This window comes from Haliaeetus leucocephalus, unplaced genomic scaffold (assembly GCF_000737465.1).
Source record: "Haliaeetus leucocephalus isolate CR32 unplaced genomic scaffold, Haliaeetus_leucocephalus-4.0 Scaffold0, whole genome shotgun sequence".
NCBI lineage: Eukaryota > Metazoa > Chordata > Aves > Accipitriformes > Accipitridae > Haliaeetus > Haliaeetus leucocephalus.
The window spans coordinates 29,334,972-29,354,797 of NW_010972436.1; the positions used below are offsets into that span (position 1 = coordinate 29,334,972).

At 42.5% G+C, this 19,826-nt stretch overlaps 1 protein-coding gene across 1 annotated transcript in view; it reads right to left on the bottom strand.

The window, feature by feature from the left end:
- Positions 1-19,781, bottom strand: part of SCAP (SREBF chaperone) — a 65,347-nt gene extending 45,566 nt beyond the window's left edge. Inside the window, exons 1-2 of the mRNA XM_010562006.1 lie at positions 19,572-19,781; positions 16,085-16,252 (exon numbers count right to left, since the gene is read on the bottom strand). The gene's annotated coding sequence lies outside the window, so the exon portion shown is untranslated. The remainder of the gene's footprint in view (positions 1-16,084; positions 16,253-19,571) is intronic.
- Positions 19,782-19,826: the final 45 nt, after the last annotated feature.

Consider the following 19,826-nt stretch of genomic DNA (forward strand, 5'->3'; position numbering starts at 1 on the left):
TTGGGTTTTGCCTAGGGAAAGGAAGGGCAGAAAACATAAGCAGAGAACAAACACCAGCTGAACAGACAACAGGCACTGCTGCCATGAGCTGCTGGTCAGAGAGAACACGCAGGAACAGAGCTAGGAACCAAACTGTCTGAAAGGAAGGAAGAAAAGGAGCTTAGCAGTAAAAGAATTAAGCAGTACTCCAAGGAGATGCCAAAATGCCAATTAGAAAAGAAGGACTGAGGCTAGCTGTCAGCAACGTGGTCTTAAGGGAAGTGCTCTTGGACACAGACTGAAGCGCTTTCACTGCTTTAACTATTAGTAACACACCAGTAACAAGAGAAGAGACCAGAGTAGGCTTTACAGCTAAGACAATCTAAAGAAAGTTATTTTTGCATGGGGAATGAGGGAGGGAAGCCTAAGTAGCCACAGTTCAGAAGACTAAGCCAGAGCACACTACACAGTAAAATAAACTAATGCAGGTACTTCTTGTCAAAATGTATTTTGATTTGACTCTAAGACTTAGGACCAGGCCATCTACCAAGTGCAAACTGAACTGCAGATGTCAGAAGCGGACAACTTAAACTTGCAATTTGATTTGCAAAGTATAAAAAATGCAATATATAAAGCCCTTAGAAAAGGTTAAGATAATACATTAAAATAAAGCACAAAACAAATTTCTAGGAAAGATGGAGCAGAGGAAACCTACCCTTTTTTTTTTTTTTAAATCTCAGGCTAAACGCAAAACATGTGGTTCACAGCAATGTTCTGTGAAATGAAAAGCTTGAATGCAAGACAGATTTTTTTCATACAGTTCAAAGCTATGATTATCCAAGATTTTTATATTTTAATCTGAGAGGAAATAAATACATTTTTCCTGGCTTCTCCAGAATAAGACTGGGACAACAATAAGAGACCCAAAGCATATGAAATAAACCATTTTGTCCACAGGAAAATGCCATTAATGGTTGTGCCAGAGAATTCAATACAAGACCTAAACCCAGGCTACCCATTAAAACCAGCTGGTCACTTGACATTTTGAACAATTCACCTTTACCATCTTGAATGTAAAGAATACTAGAGCAAAAGGTCTGATGGGTTCACACAGGCAAGAAATCCATCAAGGGTTTTTATACATATCTGGCTTCAGAATTCTGTAAGCCTCAAATATTTAGAAGCCAGGAGGTATCACAGGTGCTGTCTGGTTTTATATTCTTTCCTAAGCACCCACTTTCAGCTATATGGAATAGAACACATGAGGGAAGACAAACCCTAAGTACAACCATCATGTTTTTAATTTCAGATTAAATTCTATTTAATGCCCACAGGACTATTTTACAATGATTTACCTATTTTCTTCCTACCAGTAATGCAACTAAAAATAATCAGATTTTGAGCAACAGAAGCACCAATATATTGGACTAATGACCAAGCAGAAAACCTGGATAAATATTTTTGCTCATACCTTTTAGCAAGGCACTGTATCTTTCCATAAGAATCAATATCAACTTTCTTAGTCATAGGCAATTTCAGTTTGCCTGCAGTCCAGCACCAGCGTGAACGTGCCAGGATTTGGGGAGAGGGGAGGGATGAGAAGTGTGCTCTTGCTGCCTGGAGACCTTGCCATGCAAGGGGTAAGGCCAACAAGCTAGCCAAAACACTACATACATGGCATTCATGCAGAACAGAAAGGTTTTGTCTTATAGTCACACAGAGAACCTAAAATATGGTACCATGCAAAGGAGCAGACACATGGTGTATAAGAATACTTTTAGAAGTTGTAGAGATTACATCAGAAAAAGCTTGGGTTTTAACCTTTAGGCTGTTTTGATCCAGTGGCAAATAAGACCTGTTCAAATCAACTCCAAGGCAAATGTTAAAAACAAACAAACAAACAAACCTAAAAAATTGTTTTTAAAGGTGCACTGAAATCACCAGAAACATGGACTTTCTATTCTGGGTCTCAGGAGTGAGTAGAAAAATAGATTTTATTTTAAAATTTGAGTGACAAAGCCCTCTTCCAGAGCTGTTCATAGAATGGGAAATAGTGCAGAAACTTCCTGCGTACACAAGTTACTTAGAACAGACCACTGAAAATAATAATCAAAAAATACGGCAGTATTTTTTGCCGATGGCAGTAACTGAACTGAAAATCCACAATCTGTGTTAGCAGAATTGGAAAGGAAGTTGCAAACAAGTATATTGGAACTGAAACATTCAGGGCTTCATCTCACTGGCGATTTTTCTCAGCATGAGTCTTGCTAGAGCTAGAGCATGTTATGTAGGGGCTCACACAGACAGATCGTATCCCTAATCTAAGGGCAGAAGACAAAAAGCCAACATGAAATAATCCTTAAAAGCAAACCCACACCGAGCACTGGTTTTCAGCACCCAGACTCCATGGCTGTCCCATCGCAACAGAAGATCTGATCCCTTGTGACAGGGTGCAAACTAACCTGATTGCCCAACCTAAGCAAGCAGAGAAGGGAAAAAATGAATATGCTTCATATCACCCCCATTTACATCAGTAATGAAGTTTGAATGCTGCAAGTGCAAGAATTGGAATTATGAGAAAAGCTTCAAGCACTAACCAGTCACAGAAGGAGGAGGGAGGGGGCAAAACCCCCCCAGGTTTAGACTACTTAAAAATTCAAGCAGATACACATAACATACACAACATAAAGCGTAGGTCAACCGTGAAGAAAAATTCTCATCCCCAAGAGACAGCATCCACACAGCAGTGTTAGAACAAGGAAGGCTTAGATGTACACTGTGCTGGCAAAGCTGGGCCACTGCTGCTTCCCCTGCTGCCTGCTACGGGCAGCTGATCTTTGGCCTGGGCCAGACCTTGAGAGCCAGCTTCCTCACACGCTGGGCAAATGCCATCCTGGCTTCATTTCCACCATTCAAGTACATGGCATTTGATTCCCCACCTTTACCTTAAAGTGCAGCTAAGCCATCATTTCTGATGCACGCAGATCTCTAGAGCAACAGCTGTAACTAAGCGGTGACCTGGGTGTCCACAAAAAACCTGGGTGTTGCAGCCTGGAGAGAAATGACTGAGCAGATCTGATCTTGCTGTAGGGCTGGGTGTCAGGATTGGACCATCCCTTCTGATCCCTGTTCTATGAGTAACTTGGGAAAAACACAGATATTCTACTTCTGTGGCAGAAATACGTCATGACAGGCTCTTTGACCAGCCTCACCTTCTAACAGCAATTTTGGTTATTAGCATTGCACTGGGAACAATTTCTACTAATTGCAAAAGAGGAAAACTTTGTATTTACTTGCTTCACCTGATGTGAAATATCAGCATTCATTAAGAAGAAAACATTAAGCATTCCAAAGCTAATATTTGCTTATTAGTTTTTTGGGGGTTGCATATTAAATTCTGAAATCTTTATTAACTTTATGCTACAACAGTGCTCATAAAAGTTTAAAGCAGGAACTGTTCCTATTCAAAGTCATTTTTTGCAAACAAATATTAGCAAACTCAAAATAAACACTCTGATTTTAGGACAACCGTGAAAGGAGAATGCATTCAGAGTATTTCTTTCCTTTTGCATGACTGCAAATCCAAGACAAAGTTTGACTGGAAACAAGAGGACATCAGGATGTTTCCTTAACCTTGCAACACAGTATGTTGCATTTCAGGTTGACTTCAGGTACAAGAGACAGATATACAATGAAGTTCAGCGATAGATCATAGGAAACAAAAGCAAACAGCAGGCTTGGAAGAGCAAGGTTTGGCTTTTAAAGTCTCTCCATTTCCAAACTAAGCTACACATTAAGCAATTGCTTCAGCTCTCTAGTCCCTTCTCCCATTTACAGAAGCGTAAAACATTATTATTTCCAGGATCACACAAATTCAGCTATACACGAGTGTGATTTCATTTAAGATGCCTTCCCCACACAGACACATCCAATTCCAACATTTCATGTAGCCGCAGCACCTCCCACAGTAACTATTACCCGGGGGTCGGCTGGGGCAGGGGTGGGCTGGGGGAGCTAGGTTTGGGGGCCTATGGGGGGAGCATAGGTCCGGGAAGGACACCCTGCACCGAGGTTACTCATCCATGCCTCGAGAAACAGATTTTTCAGTGCAGCCTTGCAAATGTTTCATGAGATGCAACACAATGCTAAGGCCACAAATTTGTCACAAACTGGAAATTCAGTGCTGCAGACAGAAAACAGAATTCAGATTATAACAAATTCACAACACCTGCATACCTGCAGAAGAGTGAATTAATCTACCTTGTGAACAGAATCTTTTCCCCCATTCTTGTGTTACACAGAGGACAAAAAGCAATTGCTGAAACAATCCAATTGCCATAGTCTAATTGGTAACTTGCTGCACACCACAGCAGATTACATTGTATAAAGGACTAAGCATACTTTACAATCAGGGTGCTACAGGCATGCACACATACCACAGCTCAGACATGCAGGCATACCACAGCTCAGCTGGTAGGAAGGTCCTGAACCAAATCCTGAAAATCTTGATAGTCTGTGACTAGTTGATGTGGTAGCACAAGCCAGGTGAAGAGGAGACACCAGAGCTAGCATCCTCCACTGCCACCCAGCGTCCCTTGCTCTTCTGCCCACAGGAGCTGTTCTGCTAACTCCTCCAGGGAGAGTTTTCAGACAGCCTGGCTGTTACACCATGCAGGTCAGAAAACCACAGTGCTTGTCAGCTGGGACGCTGTTTCCCTCTGAAGCCCCTTCCCTCACCCACAGACAGGAAGGAAACTATGACTAAAAACTGAATTTTTTTCTGACACAATGTCATACACCACATCTTTGTACTTTTTTGGGTGTACTACACCCTCTGACACATACACACACACACACTTTCAGACGAGTTTCTCAAGTAGCAAAAAACTCCTCTCATACATAATGCTGCAACTCTGGAAGAAGGGCTTCTACCATCTCATCAAGAGAAAGCACAATCATTTATTTGGTATTCATTCACAACGCAAGACAGGCAGAGAAAATATTAAATGCCCACAAACACTCTTAGAGCCCCAAGGCCACCTTTTGCCAAACTGATCCTTATGCTGATTAGAAAGTGTGTTATGTTATATACCACTTCATATACTCCATGCCGACTGCTGTCATAAGACAAAGCAACTTTTCAGCCGGAATTAAGCACCAGCATCGGCACATAAGAGCACTGCATCATGCCACCTACTCCCTGCCACTGCCTCAGCATACGCCAGCACAGCAGTTCGTCATCCAAACCCCTCATAAAAACCAATTCTGGCTCACTGTAACTTCTCACTACTTGACAGTATGTCAGGCTCTTCTATTTCCCACCTGTCCGAGAGCTGAACAGATGATTCACTTTCTACTTCCAAAGCTTTTCTCTAATGAGGAGCTTGTGGCGGCCAACTCTGCACCAGGTAACGAAGCTGCACTGAAGCTGAACCCAGACAACTTCACAGGCGGGGCAGCACGGCAGAGGCTGGCAGGGACCTCCAGAGATCATCCAGGGTGACCTGGGGCAGGTTGGTCAGGGCCATGCCCAGTCAGGTTTTGAGTATCTCCATCGATGGAGACTCCACAGCCTCTCTGCAACTGGTTCCAGTGTTTAACCACAGGAAAAGAGCAGATGCCGAAGTGTTCTCCAGAGGTTAGTCTCCCAGCATGTTGTACAAAGCCTCTACACAGAAAGACTTGCACTGCTGCTTCACACATGCAGCACTGTTCATTAAGCACACATCTAATCAGTCTTAACACTTTTGGTAGCCCGCTATATGGTTCTACAAGCTTCACTAAGGTTAAGAGATATAGCGCAAGATCTCTATGTACATACAGCAGCCTTCCCCTCCCCACCTGTACCAGCACATGAGGTTTGCAACACTCAGACACAGAACCAGAACAGCCTCTTAACATTTACTTACTAAATGAGTGTATGACCGAGAGAGTCCAAACCACAGTAATACTGAACTGTGCCTCAAATGCAAGAAGAAAGAGGTGGCTATTCCATAGTATTATGCTCTAGTTTGCTGGCTCTACTGCGAATTCTGACAAAAACCAAGACTGACCAGCAAAGGAAGAAATGTAGAATTTCTTGCAGGAAAAATAAACTCCAACTAACAGATGCTGAACAATACTACTTTTCCCAAGACAACAGCTTTTATCTCACTTAACAATAGCTACATGCTCCAAATTCTTTACATTTCTGCCTGAAAGCATTTTACAGCCTTCACAGAAAGCCTCCCTTTACCACTGAAGTGCAGGAAAATGCCACTAATAGCAGCAGCTCAGACAACATGAGCCCACTGTATGCTTAGAGGCAAAATTACCGAATGTATGAAAACTTCTCCCTTTATAATAAACAGTAACCTGTTTTTTTAAAGTATGTTCAGCATCAGTTTTCCATAAAACGTTCTTGAATCAGGCCTTAGCGTTAGATGTCATAAAAACATATGACTGAGCTAGTGAAGGGGGGGGGGGGGGAAGGGAAAAAAAAAAGGGGAAAAAATATCACTGTTCTGTAGTAATTTTTGTTGCACTTCAATACATAAAATACTTTGCTCCATCTTGTTGCCTATAGCAAAGTCCTATACCTAAACTTTCAACATGAATTTTAACATTTAAAACACCAAGCTTGGTAAAGTAGGAACAAATCCAACATGGTCCTCCTGTCCCCCCAAACCCCTACCACCAGCCACAGCATCCCCCCTGGGACCTAACATTGCAAACGCATGACCTGTCTCTCTGACATACCTGTTCTTTAGCAGGGGAAAAGCACATCACATTACTGTAGCAGGCCCAGATCAGATGCAGAATTTCAGAAGCTTTCCTGCCAAGGCTGTGTATCTGGGGAAGGACAGGGGAGGAATGAAGGGGAAAGAAGAAAGAGTTTACTAAAAATTTGGATTTATAAAGGTCACTCAAGTCACTCTCTGCTGTTGTCAACAGAGCAGATCAATTTGACTGCTGTTCTCTCAGCACCTGAGGGCAAGGCGGACGTATGGACCATTAGCAATAATTCACCCTCCCAATGCTGCAGTCATTTGCCACGTATCCATCAATCCAACACAGGCTCCCAGGAGACAGCAGAATCAGAGTAGCAACCTTCTGCCTTCAAAGTTATCACAAAACAAGTGGAAACAGCAGGATCCATGCTGCTAGAGACAAAACTAGCCCAACTACTTCGAATTTGTACTGTCAAATGAGAAAATTTTTGATCTGGGCTCCAGTTAAGATCTTGAGCCACAGAACAGAGGGTCCATAGGGGATAATATCATATCCATGTGCCACCTCCTCCATGTGGCAGCACTTCCGCAGCCTATGGGGATATATTCACACACACACGTATACCTACAGGTATTTCATGCGTTCCTGGGCTATACCCAGGACACAGAAAGCAGAAAAGCAACAGTGATTGCCAACACCGAGTGTACTGTCTGATTCACAGTCTCCACTCAACCTGCAAATGTCTCTCTGACCTCTTTTCAGTCCTCACTACAGCTATGATTTCATGACAATGCCAGAAAATCAGCACCACAAACCCCCTGAAAACAAATGAAATCAAAGAGTTTCCTGGCAGATGCAGAAAACAGCCCAATGTTAGATCACTCACACACCAGCAAAGAAAAAAGCAATTTTCTTGCCCTTTGTTGGACTGTAGAGATGCTTCATATCCTCAAGATGCTAGAAGCTATCACCACTGTGATCCCCTCAGGAAAACGACAGGTGTCAGCTGCTGCAGGAGCTCTCACATCCCAGCACCAGCAAAAGGGAGAAGGGGAAGGAAGAGAGGAACAGCCCTCAGGAACCCAATTCTCCCACTCCCCAAGTCTGACTGACCCAGTGTGGATTCTCCTCCAGCGAGGGCCAGGAATGAAGCATTCTTCCGAAGACTTCAGAGGTGGGAAAACAAGAAATATGCTCAAAACACTAACCTCCCTTCACAGAAATGCTACACAATCAGCTCTAACCCCAAGTTCCTATTCTCCACTTGCATTCCCATGGGAAGAATAATGGGCTTTGTGCTGTGAAAGGACACAGAGGTCACGAGGGAACAGAATACTTCCTATGGGAAAATCATGACCAGTGTACTAACCTCCTGGAGACTGGTGTCTGGAATGGGTTAATCCTGACACTGCTCTTTCAGAAACACGGCTCCAGAACAGCCTGTATGTTCTCAGTTGAGTATACTTCATAGAGGGGTACTTTTCACATTCAAAAAGTAGAAACTCTTCAATAAATTAGATTTCAGGCTGCATTCCCCCATTCCAGTTATATGGCCAAAACAGTATTTAAAGTCTGAACAGTTTTTGAACCAAATTTCAATACACAAAAAGTGCACCTAACCAGGCACATGCTCAGTGCAAGTCTCACCTTCCTCTGGTCAGAATGTGGTCAGAAACAAGCTAGTTTTGACAGGAACTGAACCTCTGAGTTCTCAATATAATAGTATAATATTGCATTGCGAGGATCAAACATCTCCAACATACCCTTTCCTTCTCATTTATACTTCTCTGAAGACACCTCAAAGCTCTTTGCACCGGTCTAACGTTTGGACCATGTGCTCTAAACTTGCTTGGCAACTCATTTCCCTCAGTCAACTAAAAAAAATAAACCACCAAAACCAAATAAAAGCATGCTTGCCAGGAACTTAAGAGGTTTAAGGATCAAAGACTTATGCACATCTTGACACAAAATTCTATACAAATTAACAGTAGCCACTCACTTGATTCTCACCTTTTTGCCCATTTTCTTCCCCCTAGAATATTCATTTATGTTTTAAGAGTTGAAAAATCCAGAAGCTATCTGAAATAGACCCCATTTTACAAGTGGTATTTCACTCATTTTACAAACTTTTAATCATATCTTGAAATGCTTAAGTAGCAACAACAGAGAAACACTGCCACAAAGATTCAAAAAGAAAGCACCTAAATAATCTTAACATCCCAGACAATACATTATCTGCTACCAAAGAAGGGACTGGCATTCAAAATAAGTTTCCAAAACTATTTTCAGGACATCTTTTGCACTTTCATGCGAAAAGAGAAGAACCTGAGCTAAACTCCTGCTTAAGAGTAGCAATTCATTGAACACAGTTTCTGTCAAATGTCCTTTCTGGCTTCCTAAAATACTTCTGACAAGGTTGGTGTGGATGAAGTGACAGGATGTTCCACGTGAAGAACTGTAAAACACAGAAGTTTGGGGTATGTAACAAAAATAGAAAGTATCCAAATTTAGAAAAAAAAACGACAACTTAAGTTTACTACTCTTTTTGCATCCAGCCAAAGGAACCTTACTCGCCTATTAAGTATACTGACAGCTTACCAAACACAAGAAAACATCTCCCAATCTCTTCTTCCTGACCACAGAGTTCTTGCCCAACCTAGTTCTTGTTAGCAATGATCTGGTCTCCACTGTCAATTTACTACACAGAAAGAAACATGATCATATGAGACAGCTTCTCCCTTAAAATATGGGCTTAGCCTGTTTTAGTACCATCTATTACAATTTCATAAATATTATTAGTATATGCCTGGGACAGGGCAAGTGATGGAGATACATGGTAGCAAACCTGCAAAATTAGTTAGGATGGGTTAATCTAGAGAAGAAAAGATGCAGGATATACACCATAGAGGGAATCCCCAAATTTAGTTTCCAACTTTGGCACTAAGCTGCTGAGCAGCTTTTGGACAATGGCTTGTTCCTTCTAGACTCATTTCTCCCTAGTCTGTAGAAGGAAAGAAAATTATACCGATTCCATTAAAAAATACTGTGAAATATAAAGCTAAGAATCACAACAAAAGCTGCTACTGTAAATATTAGGAAGCTACACAACAAACTCTTACTTTCTTCACAGTTTCACCAGAACCTGCTCTTCTAATGAGCATGCCAAGCAGCGTGTCAATTCTCAGCCAGATAAAGTCTGTAAGCCCTCCAGAAAGCAGTTGCTTTGTTTGTCAGTGAACCATTCAGAGGATTTCTAGCTAAGGTGGATTTTTCCCACAATACCAATCTATCACCTGCAACTGAATTTTAAAAGTACAACCACAATGTTATATTTTTTCCAGGCCTTAGGCAACTGGGTAGTAAACTCCTACTCTAATGAGATAAAGAGGCAAGAGAGACCAATCAGATTGCAGTGTTTGGCTTTTAATTTAATTCTTGAATTTTTTACTATAGAAAATAGACATTTACTTAGATAAATAGAATCCCACAGGTATAACACTATAATCCAAAAACTACCAGGAGTTTTGGAAAGGATATGAACTCTCAAATGCCATCCAATACACAAACTTTAAACAACGGTAGTCAGAATGTCTTTCGAAAAAGACTTTTTCAAGCGCCTCGTAAACCTCCTCCACCATCGATTAGCAATTACTGTACTGACCTGTAAAGTGGCAATTCCTTCATTTTATCAAAAGAGTTACTGAACTTGGAACTTGCCGTCCAACACATTTTACACTGAACTTCCCTGTCAATAAGATCAACACCAACACCAATTCTTTATTATTCAGTCCACTAAAGGTTCTTCCAACGTTATTTTTGCTGTATGGTTAGTTCTGTAGCTAGTACGTTCTCAGCCAAGCTCAGCTCAGGTGGTGTGGCTTTAGTACACTTCTCCCTGTTGGTATCATCATGGCAGGGCTTACAGAACCAGGCTGTAGTGTAATTCCTTAAAAGGTTCAACAGAAATAAAAAGAACAAACATTTGAGCTATTATCTGGTTAGAGAGCATTAGGTCTGATTTCCTTCATGTGTGGCACCACCTCAAGGGGACCAGACCTAAGCAGTACCTGAATTAACTCTATATTTAAAACTCCCAACAAGCAGAGCTGAAGACGTGTCCAAATGATGAAAATACAGAGAGAGGTTCCTGCACACTATGTATGAAAACATTATACAGCAGGTCAAAAAGAAGTCTGAGGAACTACTGTGAAGAGTCATAAGAACTAATAATAAACGCTAGTTCAGATACCATGAGCAGCTAGTCCTCTGGAGCGTCCGTAGGGCCAAGAGATGATCAGGATATAAAAGGAGAACGCAGAGAGAACAGAAAATCATAGAAGAAAAGCTAAATAAAACTTGAGTTTATCTTCAGAGAGGAGAAGTTATGAAGCAGAGGGGGGCAGGGAGCTTCCATGCTGAAATCCTGTTAGGAGGGACATCAGGCTCTATCACAGATTGGTGTGTCAATGAAGGGGTTACAGAATGAGACGCTACACCAGCCAGGGTCCTGGACCAGAGGGTATTATTGCAAGAGACCCAGAGGAACTCCAACACCAAACAGCTGAAGGAACACGCAACCTTTTGTGCCAATGCAGTTGCTGAAAGGTGGGAAGTATTCTTCCTACTTTTACTAGGGAGTATCTGGGAAACTACAGATCACTAAGGCAGATCTTCTAAAGAAATCAGGAGAAAATAGCAAACAATTGTTTGATGGAAGGAGAGTTACCACACATTGAGGAAGAGTCAGCTTCACAAATCTGTTGGACTGACTCCTCCAGAGGAATAAACAAGCACATAGATCAGAGATCCAATTTAGAAAGCCTACGTAGACCACTAAAAATGCGTTCAAGAAAACTCCTTGGGGGGGACTTCTAAAAAACTAAGCTGTCATGCAATAAAGGGGGAGGGCCTTCAATGCATAGAAGTTGATTATAAGAGAGCTTAAAAGAGGATCATAACAAATGTCTGATCCTTTTAATAGAGGGACGTAATCAGACAGTCTCATAGGAAACTGTGCTGTTTGACGTATTCACAGTTTCCCTGGAAAAAAAGTACAGTCTTGATATAAGTAACACTTTCAGTTGTCTGTTATTATTCATGACGGCAAAGATCAGGCCAACTGGAAAGTTGGCAGAAATAACTCCACACCAAGTGACCGGGCAACAAAATGAGAGATTAAGTTCAATGCCAATGAACAGTATGTGAGGCATACAAGGAAAATAAAGTTACATACACAGGAATGCATTCTCCAATGTCTATTGCCACCCACGAACAAGATCCTGGGGTCCTAATCGTTAATTCTCTGAAAACGTGAACTCGATGCAGTCAAAAAAATCAAGTTGTGTATTAGGAATTGTTAAGAATGGAATGGAGAACAAATAGAAATAATTACATTAATATGTAAATCTGTGCTATGCACACACTAAGCACTATGCACAGTTCTGGTCATTCTTCCTCCTCATCTCGAAAAGGACACGCAGGAGAATTAGAAAAGGTACAGAGAAGTTCAACAAGGATGACCAAAGATAAGAAGCAGCTTCCATAAAACAAAAAAGTATGGGAAGACTTTTCAATCTGGGAAAGATTTTATCAGCAAATGGATACAACGGACTTCTCTAACAGAGATGATCTGAGGAAACTGAACAGGGGAGGGCTGCCTCTTTCATTACAGGAATAATTCAGCATCAAACAAAACTATGAAGTGGCAGCTCAAAATAAACACACAGTTAAGCTGTGGAAATCTTTACCCCAGGACATTGTCTATGTCACAGGGGTTAAAAAAGCAAGCAGACAAATTTTTGGAAGAGCGAGCCGTAAAGCACTATTCAGCACAAAGCCAAGACATTCCTCTCACTCGAGAAGCCCCTCGGCCACAAGCCACTTCTCCCAAACACCGCACTGCCTGCCAGTATCCAACATATTTGTCTTGTTTGGACACTCTTCCCCTGTACTAAATACTGTCCACACTCAGAAACCAGATACTAACCTAAACAGACCGTCAGTCTGACCCAGCAGCCATCCTTATGCAACGCATCTCACGTGATCACTTTTGGAATAATCCGCTTCTTTTTGTTTATCGATGTAGCTGCTTTACAACGAATGGCTAGGGAATCACCTTCTCCTAAAAATACCAAAAGACTGATGCAACACCCACATGCAGTTACAGATTGGAGTTTTACCATTAAATCCACCTCTCACTTCAACAAGAGCCTGCTGGCCTGTTGCAGTATGCCCCAACTCAGTGGCCAGGCACAAACACTGAAGAATGTGATCAACTTTTCACTCTCTGGCTGCTCAGGAAGTTCCTGACTCCAGAAATTAACTCCAGGATACAAATAGTAACCAACAAAGAGCACCTTTGATCTTTTTTAGGATATACCTTGTCTATATGAATGCACTGATCAGGCATCTTACAGCCACATTTTAAAATTTCTGAAGCATGGAGAAAATTCATTTCCATGAAAACAATACGGACTCCAAGTGTTCAGTAGGTGTTATTTACCTTCTTGTAGGTCTTAATCAAGCTCCATCGCTGTAATACAAAGTAGCTGTGCCTACATTTGTACTTCCTCCTGAAACACAATGTCATCAGCTTAGCTCTTTCTTTTACAATCACTGCAGCCTGCCTATCATTGCAGCTCTTTATGCAAGATTTCTGAGAGGAGTACACAAACAGCTCACCCAGCACAGACCTGCAATACACTTGTCTTTCTACTACGGCTACTGTTTCTACTAATACCATTTTCTAAACCTCTCTGCAAGATCAAGTTTAACATCTTAGCCCATGCCTCTAGTTTGTGGTATGAAATATGTAGAATGCTTTTGGATGTCATTCATGAAGTGGTAACTTTGTCAGATCCATGCTCAGTGCCATTTCTGAAGTTTCCAAGTACTACATATATTACGGACTAGCCATAAAGAGTCAAAACCTCCCCAAAGCAGCCCTCACACCTCACTGAAGCATGCAAATTGAAAAAAAATCAAGGTAAACATTTCCATATAACCATGACAGCTTTCTGTGAAGCACACAATGCCAGACATGCACTTTTGCACTGCAGGACACAATCTTTATCTTCCCGTTCACGTGCCTCATGCCTCATTCTGTCTGCAGTGAAAGGCACTAACTGCAAGGCAAGCTGCCCTTCGCCTACTCCGTTCATCCTGCCCCAGTGCTCACCCAGTCATGGTCAGAAACCCACAGCACAGCCAGCACAGAACAAACCTCGTTAGTAATTACAGCTCACACGTGAGAGAAAACAAGGCTAGAAGGGATTTTGAAGGCTCTAATTCACACACCTCACTCAGAGCACTACGATTTATGCTCAAATTAATCCCAACAGATGTTTATCCATCTTGTTCTTAAGCATTTAGTGGGAGACTCTACAGCCACCTCAAGCAATGTGCTCCAGTACTAAGCTTTAGACAGTTTTTTTAACGTTTTACCTGTGTCCCTCCCTGCTGTTTAAACCGCTCCTTCTGTGCTGTTCTCAGTGGGCAGGGAGAACAGGACAGCCTCAGCAGCAATACTTGCAAGAGTAAATTCCTTGAGTCTCCCTCAGTCTTCTCAGGGCACACAGCTTCCCCTGATTGTGCTTTCCAGAAAGACTGCTCTGCTTCATAGTCTCTCCACTTGGTTCATGTCACTTTTCCAGTGTCATACCAAAACCAGGTCACGGGGTGTCCCAACAAAGCCTTACCGGCACTGGGTGGAACGGAAGGATTACGTCATAACCTGCAGTTTATTCTCCGGTTTATATACCCAAACAAAACTTTTGCCTCCCCTCCCTCCTTTCCCCACAGGAGATCACTGGTCACCAGTGCAGGTGAAAGGTTCCTTTAATTATGGATTATACCTAATCAATTATTCTAATGCCTGCAGCTGGTTATTTTTGCTTGATTACAAAACCTTACTGCTGTCCTTATTGACCTGTAGCCAATTTTCAGGCAACATTTAAGTCACCAAATCCGCCTCTCAATTTTTAATCCTGTCATATAGCATACTTGTAGTATGCTTCCCTGCTTTATGCCATTTACAACTGCAACATGCATAGTCTGTTCTACCACTGAAGTCATGAATGAAAACCCATAGCCCCCACCCCACAGTAACCTTCCCAAAACAGCCTTCCATTTTAACAAGATCTTTGCTGGTACTCCAAGTATGTTTATTTAACCACATTTGTATCCATCATACAGCACCTTCTTAGGGTTGGTTTTTGTGTTGTTTTTTTTTTAAATCTTACCTACTTGAGAATCTTATTAGGACAAAAATCAAAACCTTACTGAATTCAAGATACACGGAAGCTTTTGTTTCTGCAGCCAGAAACAGACCTGACATCTTATCCTAGAAAGAAGTAAACTCACTTTGCCAAGGAAGTACCTGTGGCAAACCAGCACTGGCTGTTACATGCTCCCCATAATCTTTCAGGTGCTTACAAATCATTTGACTACTTGCTGCAGGATTTTAAGATGACTACAACTCCCCATTCTCTTCTTCCCACTCTTTCACCTACATAAACTGCTCGCTCCTCTCTAGTCTTTCAAAACATCACCTGTTTTCCATTGCTTAAAAAACACCTACTAAAGCTTTTAAGTTTTGGGGTTTTTTTTAGTTTGTACTTTAGGTACACAGACAAAAATATCTCACTTAAATGACTGCTTGCAAACCTGCTCTTTCTTTTTTCTAGTCTGTCACTAGCATTAGTTGCTCACCAGCTGACTTTGGTCTTCAGTAGGAGTCATAAGATATTGAACACTTCAGCTTCAATGACACTGGACAATAAGTTCTCCTCTATGTTCTCTCCTCCACCATCTTCTTACTATTCAGACATCCACAGAATAATTTTTGTATCCCTTGATGGCCTCTGATAGTCAGGTTTGATTTCCACCTTAATCCTTCTTACGTGGTCTTGCCACTCTTCAAACGAAGAACAGAAACAGCTCTGGGTTTGAATAACCCACATATTGCAAGCATGATGAAAGCAATATTTGCAATTAGTACTTTAATAATATGATTTCTACCTAGCTCCAGCGCTGCTTTTTTGAGACAAAAGTATTGGGTCATTTGCCTCCTAGAAGAAAATTCCCCCCCAAAGAAAACAAGGAAATAGCTTTTAGTAAGCCACTCTCTCACATTAAAAAGACACCTCTATAACAAAGTCCAGCTATCACTGGAAGAAGTTTCCTGACTAACTGCAATTAGAGTTGGATCAAATGAAGTTTATGTGTTAAGCACTATCATTTTCCTGAAAAATATATTGTGGAAACATCCAAAACAATAGTCTCCCCATTTCAGAAGGAGGACTTGGTTTCTGTAGTACCAGTTGGGTACCTTCCGAGAGCTGTCAACAGAAGAGTTTCCGAAACTTCTGGGTTTGGCAGAAAAACAGAAGTCTACCTTTGGCTCTCTGGGGAAATGCGCTTCCTGTTCCACACAGACCCTCTCTACGGCTCCTGAATGTTAGAGCTTCAGTGGTATTTTCACTCTGAACTCTCGAACACTGGAAGTTTTGGCTGTGTCCATCATCTAATTGACAGGGATCCTCTCACAGGCAGGATACTGACACTGACAAAAATAAGGGAGACAACAAACACAATTCTGACCACTTAGTCCATGAAACAGAAAGCAAAAGTTAAGATGTAAACTTCAGTTTGTATTTCCCTGCATTGTTCCCTCAAAAAAAAAAACAAAAAAAACCCCCAAGCCTTTAATCAGAACAGTTTTCATGACAAAAAAGTAAGTCTGCACTTTAAGATCTTCCAGGATTGAAAAGCACCCTCAGAAGGCACAAGGGAACGCAAGCATCGGTAAGGTGACTCACTTGCATGGGATGATTTTCAGCAGGTTCTAGGTTACAGAAGTAACATTTGGCAAGCCTGAATAAGCAAACTACCAGGACTCTCAACATCCAGTAAGGGAGCTTTTGTCATCCTAGCATCACGCAGAACTAAATATTTTTCTTTCTAATAACCACCAATTAGAAACCCAGGATTAGCAAATCACTAAGCTCTTTCCTCCCGACAGCGAAACAATCCCAAAACTACTGTTAGACAACAAGTCTGAAAGTCTGACTTGGACATTGTCTTTTGAAAACAAACCAACTATTATTCCCATGGCATCTTTACCACAATGGTCCATACAAGATTAATTCAATTTTTACCAAAGAAATGCAACCCTCCTCCTCTCCTTATTCACCAGTGCTCTCTCATTGCAGCTGAAACTCACTCTTTTACTGGCAGAAGGCTTAGAATTTTATTTTCTTCCCAAGGGAACCCAGTTACACAGAAAGGACAGCAGCCATTCTGAAACACCGGGACTGTGTCTTCATCTGAGGACACAAAATAAAAGATTGTCTTGAAGACAACCACCTTTAAGTCCCTGTTTCTCCACCTTCTTTTTGATATTTTCGTTGTGAGAAGTAATAGCTTACAGACATTGAAACAGAAGGCTGCACTACCACAGAACCGCCTAGAGTTCCTTAAGACTTTTCTTTCTCACTGTTTAACGCACTGTACAAGTTTCAAAGGAATTATAACACAAGGTATTACAGCTAAGGAATGCTTCTAAAGCTCAGCCTACCTCTACCTTCCGGTCCTGTTTTATACTCAAAACTGAGCTCCTCAGGCCAAGCGCCATCGGTTCCTCCTTGCTTGTACAGCACCCGGCACAGAGGAGCGTGCTCCCCATCGGCGGGGCTCCGTGCTGCCACAGCATGCTGTAGGAAGTCTTTTGTAAAATGGGAGAAAGCTGCCTGAAGCTCCCTGGACAGACAGTCAAGGGAGGTCTGTCAGTTCCACGAGTGAGGCACAGAAAATCGGCCGCAGCAAGAATAGGAAGGAGGATTCCCAGATCACAACATCTGCTGATATTGCTGTACTGCTGCTATTCCCCTTCCACTCATTACCTACTACATTCCGCTATAGACTGGTAAAACTATTTTTGTTCATCAAGCTGTACCTATTTTTTTGAACTCTTTGCTCATCAGAGAGGGGAAAAAAAAACCCCAACTTTTCTATGCATAATTATATGAACTCTGATGACAGACAGGCCTAGCAACCCACTGAAATAAAGTAACATTGAATAGCTCAACAGCTGTCTTCAGAAAGAGCTTGACAAATTCATTCATCACCGAGATTTTGACACTTAAAAAACTATTTTAATGCTCCTGAGAGAAAAGCTGATTCTTCTTTGCTCTTTTATGATGTTATATTTGAATCACATTTGGAAAAAATAAACAGCATTGTACCGAGTTAAGCTTTATAACTGAAAATACTGAGCAGAATTGTTTTGGTGGAAGGACTCGGTGGCTAACAGCACAGCTCTCGACGTGTCATACATTCAATGAAAATCCCAGGGTGTTTTCCTTTCTTCTGAATTCAAGTCAGCTAATCTCCTTTCTGCATTACACAACAGCTCATGTAATCCTAAATTTATCACACTAGTATGCTGTCTTAACAGTTCTAGGTTTCACAAAGAGTGAGATCATACCTCATCTTTGCCCCTTTCATGAAAGGAAACTTAATTTGTCTTTCAACAATCCTGAAAAATAAGCAGACATTGCATTCAGGAAATTTTGGCATTAAGGCAGTAGTCCTTTCCTCGGGATTCTCCCAAATACAAACCCACAGCTACACCACTTCAGGATTCATATAGCTCCTCTGCTTGCTCATTATTTTTAGAAAATAATCTAGAAATGCTCACCCGCTCTCATACAAGGAAGCCGATTCCTAAGTACTGACCAAACTCCAAAGACAAGGGCGATTACCCAGAGTAAAAGATACTTGCAGCACCGTGCCATCATCACAGAGAGAAGTCCCCATAAAATCAAAGCAGCAGAATAGTTGTGGTTCTGAAGAGGTCAGTAACTACCTACCGGTGTGCCAAGCAAACCTAGCAGAGCATCTTACTCCACATTTCAGTCATTCCCTTTACGGGCTGTTGTTTGCTTCTTTTCTACAAAGCACATTCTTCTGATTCTGCAGCAGAGATGATTAACTCTTTCAACTCACCCTCCTTACTGATTTAGTCCCATCCCACCACCTTTGACCCACCAGCCCCACCAAAACCTTCTACATCCCCCTTTCAGACACAGCAATACCTCAGGCTGATGACTCCCAGTTTCCTAAGCAGTAAACGCTCTCTGTTTTGATCCCAGTTCCTTCCGAATCCTCCTGCAGGCAGAGCAGTCGCTACTCCAGGCCCTCAGCAGATCCTCTGCACAAGTACCCAACTAATCTTCCCTCCCTTCCCACAAACACCACTTGCTTCTTCATCCTCAGCTGCCAAGAGGGTAGGGTGGTCTCTTCTGCATATCTCAGGAAACCACAGCTCTTCGCAAACAAGAAAATTAATCCCCGTCCTTTTTGCTAACACCCACGCCACTGCTAATTATTAGAAAAACACGTTCATAAAATAAAAACGCAACCCGGAGAACACACCCACCACCCTCTACAGCCAAATCCCCAAATCCAACAGACACCTGAAGCACCACAAGTTAAGGGGAGGAGGGGATCCAGCCGGCCTCTCCCCACCCACCGGCCTCCTTTGTGCACCCCAAATCCGCCTCCCCCCCCCCTCCACGACAGAGGGAGCGGGGAGCCCCCCACCCACCGTTGAGGGAACCTTCCCACTGGGGAAAGGCCTAAAGGCCGCGGTTCCCTCAGGAGATGAACAAGGAGGGGGGGGGTGTGCTAGAATGACCGTTAAAGGGCCGTTAAATGAGGGGCGCGCGCCCTCCCCTCACACGCGCGGACGCGCGCGTGCGTGTGTGTGTGTGAGGGGAAGGCGCGCGCCCAGGCCCGGCGGGAACCACGCTGAGGCGGGGGGGAGGGGGAGTTTTTCGGTATCCGTCGCGGACCGATCGCGTTCGCCGGTGGCTTCTCACCTTTACCGACGGGGGAAGCGGCTCCTCCTCAACCTCCGACCTTTGACCTTTTACGCGGCCGTGAGCCCGTTTTGTTGTTTGTTGTTTTTTTTTTTTTAAATTTACCTTGGGGGGGTTGTTTGGGTTTTGGGTGGGGTTTTTTTGGTTTGTTTTAAACACCACCGCCCCGCTTTCCTGACCCTAAACCTTGCCGCTCGACACGTCGTTCCCGGTCCGGTTTAACCCACCCCCTCCCGCCCTCCCCCCGTTGCCGCC